General features: G+C 37.9%; 1 long non-coding RNA gene across 1 annotated transcript; it reads left to right on the top strand.

Moving 5' to 3' along the window:
* The first annotated feature begins 6,122 nt into the window (after nt 1-6,122).
* LOC134547780 (uncharacterized) lies at nt 6,123-8,599 on the top strand. The gene is made up of 3 exons (XR_010079601.1): nt 6,123-6,222; nt 6,779-6,963; nt 8,382-8,599. It is a non-coding gene; the product is annotated as an uncharacterized LOC134547780 (long non-coding RNA).
* The last annotated feature ends 605 nt before the right edge of the window (nt 8,600-9,204 follow it).

Here is a 9,204-nt window from a genome sequence, read left to right as displayed (position 1 = left end):
AAAACCAAAGTCAATAATATGATCTCAGATGGCAGAAACTTTGAAGACATTTGTCAATTGACTGAATTTAGATAAGACAAGCACTCTGTCTATATATTATTCCCACAAAGTAATATGTGTATTTTTATTGTAACAGATTAATGAGCCAACAAAAATATTTTCAGAAAGATAAACAGCTAAAAGAAATTTATTACTTGTCTGAAGTAAACATAAACAAACACAAGTAATATGGTTTTTTTTGAGAATCATACTAAAAGATTATTTCATAAGATATGCATATGTATTTCTAGCAATATTAGAATCCCCTCTCTTCCTCATATTTCTGACATTTCTTGACATAAACTTATAAATTTTCCATTTTCATGATCTTGGTTTTTGACATAGCTTTTTATCTTGCCCACAAGGACTAAAGTCTATAACTAATGCTCATGCACTCATTATTGGAGGGGGCCACAAGCATTTTACAAAGTCCAAGATCCTTTTGAGCACACCTGATTTATTCACACACCAAATGATGCTTTGTCATTTATTGCCCAAGTGAACTTGTTAGACTCAAACAGAGTTTTTCTTCCTTTCTTAGCTATTCTGCATCTGATCTGCAGGTTCTAAGAGATCAGATGTCTTCTAACACCTCCAGCATTTCTTTTATGGACATCTCCCAAGAAACATCAACGGCTACAAAAATTCTTCAGCTTTCTGCACCTCTGTGTAACACTAATAACCAGACACTTTCCACCAGCTCTGCAGAGGTCTTGTTAGCTCTCTTCATTGTCTGGACCAGGCTCACTCTATTAATCACATGGACCTCTACTGAGAAGTGCTGATGACCAGGGAATAATGGATGTTCCAGTGCTTCTCTAGTGTCCAGCAATTAGTAAGTTCCCAAGTAAATTCCTGCCTATTCTGAGAATTACTAATTTCCTAAGGACTTTCCAACTCCCTTAGAAAAAGAAGTCTAAAAATGTTGTCATAACATTTCCATGCAGAAGTATTATTCTTAAAATGTTTCTAATTGAAACTGTGGTATGGCTTTTGCTGTCCTTTTTTGCTTTTCAGAACATCCTCTGTGAAAATGAGCAGGAGGAGGATGACTGACAAGTTACAAGACTGACCAGGTGACTGCATATTAGAATATCTCTTCCACCCAAGAATATTGCATATTAACCCAATTACATTTTGTGCTTGATATTTCAGTATCCCAGGCATTTTAAGTTTTGATAATTTCCTTGAAGCAATTCAGTTTTATCTTGTCCCTCCAATACCTCATACAGGTGTTTCAGGGCTCAGCACTCTGATGACACCAGTGAGCTGGAGGTATCTCCTGCAGTCCCAGAACGTGCTCTTCTGTGTGCTTTACATTTAAACACATCATTTGCATCTCACTAGACAGTCAGTGAGTTAGTGAGGGTGTGCAGTTCAGATAACTGGATGCACAGGTTCAGGACACAATATCACAAAAGGAATTGACCCACACAGGTCCAATCCTTTTTCCCTTTCAGCCCATGCTGACCTTAACTTTGCATCTTGCTATCAGTGTAAGGCACCCAGAAATATTTCAGCTAGCATCATCTCTAAGGATCCACAAAATTCAGTTAGTACCTCTAATGATACATTTTTACTAAAAGAATGAGGTTTCATTCAATCTCCATCGTCTGTGTTTTCCTACAAGGTCTATACAGACAAATAGCTAAAGCTAGCTGGATCCTTCTCTGAAAACCAGCTCCACAACCCTGCTGAAAACTACTCAGTAAAGACAAAGGGAGGGTGGAAAGAGTGACAGAAAGACAAGAAAAAGTCCAACTCATTTCAGTGTCAAGAAACTGATAGATTTTTCAGCTGCTTGCAGCACTGTAATCTCAGATATGTTTCAGAAACAGCTATGCCTTGTAAAAATTAGTAGCTATAAAGGATGGCATCAAAATGTGCTCAGCAGATGCTGCCACAAGTCTTGCTGACACATTTAAGTGCTTATTCCAAATAGGATACACTGGCTCTGCAATTACTCTTCACAAGTTCTTTGTCTTTTAAGTATTAATCTTCCACCTCCTTTGTAATCTGATTTAGTGACTTCCTAGAAAATTCTTTTTCCAAAGCTGTAACAGTTTGTTTTTCCTCAATAACACACAAGAGGTGTGTTCATCATGAACATTTTGTGGCCTCTTCAATGACACTAGAGCTTGGGTATTTAAGCTTCATGCAACATTCTGGCAACATCCAAAATTGAAAAATCAATGGGAATTTAGTCAGCTCTCAGAAGGGTGTGTTACAAATCATGGCCCAAGGTTACACTAAATTGCCATTTAAAGGAGGATCACTGAAATTAAATGAATGAAAAATATTTTCTGTCCCATTCCTCCATTGCTTTTCACAAATGGATCTTTACCATAGATGTAAAGTTATGTTTCAACCCTGTCATGCACCTTAGAATTGTTGTAAACTACAGGGAAAAAAACAAAATCACCAGAGCCACGTTCGTACAAGCAATAATATCGAAGTATGACTAAAATTGTAGAAGTGCTATTTAGGAGGAAATTCTAGTACAGAGTGCAAATTCTAGTACAAAGCAGTGCTGGCAAGTTGCACTAGCAGCCTATTTGCCTTAGTTTTTTACCACTATCAGTTATTATCCTGGCTCATTTATGCAGGATTTCTCTCTTTTTAGGGTTTTATGTTGTTTTGTCTTTTTGTTTGTTTGGTTGTTTTTTAAAATTATTATTATTACTATTTTCATTCCTTAACAAATACTTATAAAACAGTTGGATGAAATATGCTTCTGGCCATGAGGACAACTAATTTCCTGGAATTACCGTAAAACCACTTATCTCATCTACCACCTATCATTATCAATTACCATGTTACAAATCCTGAAACAAACAAAAGGCCAGGAATGTGGAAAACCAGGTTATAAGGCTCCTCAGACATTTTGTTGTGGCCTTTTCATTAAGTCCAAGCATAATTACAGGTATTAGGAACAAAGACAGCAACAGTAAATCTGATCAATGAAATGGCATAATTAAACAGTCCATTGTAATTTGTGATGGCACCGTCCAAGAAACAGAGATTAAAACTTGTTTAGCAAAGTGGCTACCTTGGGTGGCTGACTGGGACACTGATCATCACTTCTGCCATAAAATCAGGTTGAATTTATCACCTACATAGTATAGAGAAGGTCTATCCTTGGCTTGATGCTATGGCAAAACTAATTTTTGCTATAATTATAAATCCTCAAAGTTTAATCTTGTAGAAATCCAACCTGGAAAGAATCCTGACTCTGTCACTGTAATCATCTACCAGAAAGGTCAACAATTTTACTTTAATGACACACAGCTTAAGGAGCCAAACTCACTTTTTTTGTTCATTTCTGCAAGGAAAAGTCTGACAAAGATCAGTAGGAATAATGACTGAATGAGGACCCATTTAAGATTTTAGTCTTTGGCCCAACATCAATAATTTTAACACTGGACTAATTTAATCTCTGATGCAATTCCACCAATCTCAGTTGACAGTTGGTCCAAACTGGACTATTAATTTTAAATGCATTTAAGCAGTTCTGCTTTTGAAAAACATACAGAAATCACCTGAGAAATAAATCCTGAAAGCTAAGTTTCTATGAGCTTAATGAACAAATGTTGCACATAAACATCCATGCCTTTATACCAATACAGAGCTTCATGAGAAAAATCAGAAAGTTACATTAGATCCAAGGGAAAATATGCCTGATAAACCCTACACTGAGATTTATGTGTTTCCAGAGAACACACTGAAAAAACCCCAGAGAGATCTTTGCTTATTTTGACTTCTTGCCTGGTCTGAGGGTTTGTTATACATCTAAAAGTTGAACTGAAATATTAGAAACCTCAGTGAACCTAGACTGTTTTCAGCAAGGCAGGATTTGGGGCTTAGACTCATTAAGGAATGTCAATCTGAAGCTACAGTCAATCTTAAGGAAATTGTTTGTCTGCTTTGAGGTTTAACTGGCCTCCCATAAAAGAAGAACCCTGGATATACAAATTCACCAAAAAAAGTATATAACTGAGATTATTTAAAGGATGAAAACACACATTCTCCCCACAGTTTAAAATAAATAAATAAATTTACAGGGAAAAAAAGACAATGTGATGGTGGTGGGCTCTGTATTACACATAGTTTTTAAAAAATCTCTTCATTATATATCCATATATAAATATCTAGGGGTTTTTTTGCCAAGTTGTGAAGCTTGGTGAAATACCTTAGGGGAGCAGTTCAGGTCCGCAGGCATGCAAAAAATAATTCAATGACCCCAAGCAATTTGTTTGTATGTTTGTTATGATTTACACTGAATGCTTTCCTTTCTGGAGCAATCTTGTCCATTTTGTTCTGTTTTATTCTGCTATTTCATTGATGAGGAATGCATCAAGGGACAGATGAATTGATGTCCAATTCCATCTGTGTACCTGGGAGTACTTCAATGTGTTTAAGAAAGCAAAGCTTCCATAACCACTGTCCTGACAGATAAAGACACTTTTTTTGCACGGTTGTCCTAAAAGTACACCGTAAATGCTGCCTTTTGTAATTCCTGAAGGGCTCGTGCAGGACACTGGAATTCCCATCTGTACAGCACCCTCTTTCATCTGTGTGATCACCACCACATGTCGAGTATGTTTCTGAAGGTCTGTTTTAAAGCTGTGGCCATGGGACATCATGTGACCACTGAATCACTTTCTTCCAGCTGAGGGTACATTTTACCTTGCCAAACATTTTCAGCGCTTGTGCAAGCAGTTCCTGACGTCTGATTCAGCTGCTCAGGATGAGTCTGTCTGCTTGTCTGAGTGCAGGACAAGGTTTAGGATTTCATATTCCTCTCCCGCTCTGACTTTTAATCCTCTAAAATGTTTCCTGAGTGTTGAACATATGCCTGTTTGATTATTCCTGGCAAATAATGTTTAGGAACAGTTTGTTGATTAATTCTAAGCCATGCTGTGATGGTCTTCAAAGTACACCTTAATAATTTTAAGTAAGCCATGAGGAAAATAACTTTTTTTTTCATTCCAATATACATTCTGTAGCAGCATTTTTCATTTTAATGAAAATAATATTTTCATGGTGTATTAAGAGAGCTTTTCGGGGATGTAATATTCTTATCTACAGCATATTTAGTAGGATTTATTGCATACGCCCTCCATTTAATGAGGTCAAATACACACAGCAGAGTCTGTTAACCAAAGAAAATAAGTCAGGCAGCTGCAGACTTCAAGTAACTGAATCAGTGGAACCAAAAATCTAGTTGCAAAATATACTTCTCTCTAGAAGTATTCTGTTTGGGGTTTTTTTGCGGCCAGTTCAATGTACATACAAAATATTTAATCTACTAAAGCATTGATAACCAGGGAATTAGGTTAATAGTCAGCACTACCAGCAAATACTGCCCTCACTCAGTCTCTGCTTTTCATACCAGCAGGTCAGAGTGCTACCCTCTGCTTGGACAGTCAAGTGTTTACACCACAGTGAGACAAACTGGTAAACATCAGAAGGGACAGGCACATTAAGAACCTTTCCAGAGCCACAAGGCTTTCGTTTTCACCTTATTTTGATTTCTTTTTCCTTGAAGATTCTCCTGGTTAGCCTTACATGTGGGTTACTGGAAACTGTCTAATGTAATCTCTGATGTAAACTGTTTAGTATGATCAATATCACAGGTAAGCCTAGGCATACATAAGGCTCTCCTAAAACTGTGAATTCTTAACAATCTTCTAGGCATTGGACACAGAGAAGGCCTAACAAGTGAGCAGGCCCATTTTCCAATTTCATTTAAATGCTGTGTTTTTCTGTGCTGCATTCAATCTAGTTTTAAGCTTCCTCAAGTGACACAGCTTCCTCTGCTTCCTGCAGCAGACAATTCCATACTCTGACAGATCTTTCTCTTAGAGATAAATGTTTCCCCTGATATTCTGCATAATTCTTCCTTTTTTAAATTTAATTTAATTAATGGAAATTATACACCCTTTCCCTTAATTTGTATCATTGTTTTTCAAAGGAAACATAAAAGTTTTAATGAAAGGGAAGACTGTCTTACGTAAATAGTAAAAATTCATGTTAGAAAGAAAATTTACCTTACTTCTATGAAGCAGGGGATTAATATGATGAAAAGCAATACAGGTCTGTAGTTCTTGCTGTGGTGTGGTCAAACAGAACTTCAGCCATAAAGTTGCAAGGTCTGCACTAACTCCACTACCTATTATTCAGGTAAGCTGTAAATCTGGTAAACTTTTTCCACTAGTGAACCTTACTCACTAATCAAGTTTAATTAGCAATTTATCTAAGGCTTCAACTCCAAGGTCTTTGAAGTCAGTGGGATTCTTTCCTTTAGTTTTGTAGGGATCTGGATGATGCCTGTATTATACATGAAAACAACACTGCATTTGACAGTATGCTAACAACATCAAAGTGAATAATGTGTGAATATCAAGAAACTAGGGCTTTTTAAAATACCTGTTACATATTTTACTTCTGTGAAAGTGTTTCTGATGAAATCACCTGCATCCTATATTTTTAGAGAAAGTTTTTCAAACCCTCTCAACTTTCACTTTAAAATTATTCAAAACTGTAGCAGCATGCCAAGTGAAGTATCAATTTCTTTGACAAAGAATTCATTTTCCATATGGTTTCAGCAACAAAGAGCTTAACCTGTTTACAGTAGTTATAAAAGTAGTAACTTGAGTATCTCTCCTCAATGTTACCAGACCAATTTAAGATAAAGTTTCACAGTGCATGTATTGCTTTCTTTCTTCTCCCTTTCTAGTTACCTGGTCAGTTGAGTTTTACGGAACAAGTTTTCCTGTGGGAGTACAGAGGAAAGCTCTAATGTCAGCTATGTTCACCTCTCTTGCATGGATTCAGAGGGGTTAAAGACATTCCAGCAAGAGCTCTCCTCCAGCCCTGCCCTCTGCCTCTCACAGGGAGAGAGACTTGGTGTTCTGAGTGGAGGTCAGTTTTCACCCAGGCCAACAGGCTGATGTATGGGAGAGGAGGTAACATCTCACAGCTTTTCTCAGCGAGGTATCCTAAACTTTCTGAGCCAGGTACAAACACATATACACCCAGATCTAACATGTGGACCTCGTCTCTCTACCCAGGAACTCTTTCTGCCTTTACCTACATGAGGGCTGAGCTCCCATGTTTGTGCTAAACCACTGCTGACCCACTTAAAGTAAACAAAGTAGGGATAATGTTGCTTTGCTTTCCAGCCAGAAATGCTGGTTTTGTGCTTAAATGCATGCCTTTGATGGTGGCTAACTGGCAAAACTTGCCTTAGGTAAGAAACTGAATTATGCAATTTTCAGCTAAAATAATTTTGCCCTTAAAGAGAGAGGGAAACATATCTAATCCATTTTCCCAAGGAGAGTCCACTTGTGAAATTATATTTATTTTATTGTTCTAAGCCCATCTGTATTAAAAAAAAAAAAAAAAAAATTAGACTAGGGCTTACATGAAGCTAGCAGGCAGCAAGCTAATGGAGCCCTGTGGCCTGTGTGGGCCAATGTTCCTGGAAAAAAGCATATTACATTCACAAATTACATACACAGATGTGTGTATATGTGAAGATACAGATCTTAATAAGACATGAAGTACAAACAGTCTGTATTATTCCTGCATTCCATATTCCAAGGTGAAAGAGGGCAGTGCTGTCTCCTTATCACCCTGTCGATCTTAGAAGTCCATTTTGCAGACTTGAAAGGAGTGAAACTGAAAGCCTTGGAACAACTCATATTTAATGAGACTGACTGAACTAACTGCTGTGAAAGTACACTGCCATAGCCCAATAAAACTGCATACCCAGCAAGGCTGTTCTCACTACAAAAATGCTCTCTTCACACATTGCAATGATGATGCTGGGTCACAGATATTCAGTTCAACCCACTGTAGTAGCACATGGCTAGTACTAGTTAATAGATGAAGTTCAAGACATTGCATTTCTCACAATTAAGGGGTCCAGGATGCTTCACTGTCAATGTAGATGAGGTGTTTTCTCCCCATGCCATGACCCAGCATGCAGAACATCAGAACCTCACCTAACAAGCAGCTGGACGCAGCCCCTCGCCTGAAGCTCCTACAAAATTACCTGCACAATATGGAATAGACTAACACAACTCTCCCTTACGTTCCCCATTCATGTCTTTTTTCATCTCCAGTACTTGGGAAAGCTCTGATGCAGTTTTTTTTATGGCTTGGCATTTCCTCCACTGGGCAGCAATTATTATCAGTGGTTAGGAAATTTGGTTTTCTACACTGCTGTGGAAAGAAACAGTTAGTTTTTGTTTCTCATCAGACTTAAGCATGAAGTTCATTGTGTCTCAAAAGCAGAGGAGTCACTAGAAAGATCTCACTGTTCTCTTTGCACTCAGCTGTGTTTGCCAGAGCAAAAGGCTCAGATGGAGCAGAGATTCCCCTCGATTGAAAGAATGAATTTCCTGGAACTTGTGGCGATGCTGGTGCTGAGAGAAGAAACAGGTACTGGGCTGAGCTTGGTTTAAGAATTTGCTGATCCACCACAGGTGAGATACTATCCACTGAAATCTGACTCCTGTCTTCTGCTTTTGGAGACTTCTGCTGCCAGACATCAGTGAAGCTTTACCTCTTCCGTTTAAAATTGAAGGCCAACCCAAATGCTGGATGTTACTTTCACTCCACCTTGCCAAGGGTTCCCAGTTAAAAATGTTCCAAAGCTCCAAAATTGGGATGTTTCTCTGCAGCATTTTTATAAGCCTCTTAAGTTCCTGCATGGACTGTAACAACCTCATTTAAGCCACAGGGTACCTTCACTGACATCAGCAAATTTGGCTCAATATCCTCCAATAGATGGGCAATTTGTTTTCATAATAAACAATACCACAAATCACAAGAAAAGCAGCATAGCTGCCAAAATGTCTTTAGCCTTTGTAAGAAAAAACCCCAAACTGTACTACAACCAAAGGATTTTCTTTTCATTTTGGTGAAGTGAAATACTGCATTCTCTCACAGGGTTGCTGTCTCAGATTGTATCAAACAGTCTTTTGGCATTAGGGACAGTACAGACTGCCCTGCAGTGTAAGAATGCAGAAAGCCACCTTGGAGCAAGAAAAAAGGAAATTATAAGAAAGATTTCAAGCAAAACTGAATGCAAAAACTATGAGAAAAACTTAATTCTCTTTATGAAGGATTGACATTATTAAAACTACTTGTTTGCTG

The sequence above is a fragment of the Prinia subflava genome, chromosome 2 (assembly GCF_021018805.1).
Source record: "Prinia subflava isolate CZ2003 ecotype Zambia chromosome 2, Cam_Psub_1.2, whole genome shotgun sequence".
NCBI classification, from domain to species: Eukaryota; Metazoa; Chordata; class Aves; order Passeriformes; family Cisticolidae; genus Prinia; species Prinia subflava.
The sequence above is the reverse complement of the archived record's forward strand: the minus strand, read 5'-3'. Positions and strand labels throughout refer to the sequence as shown.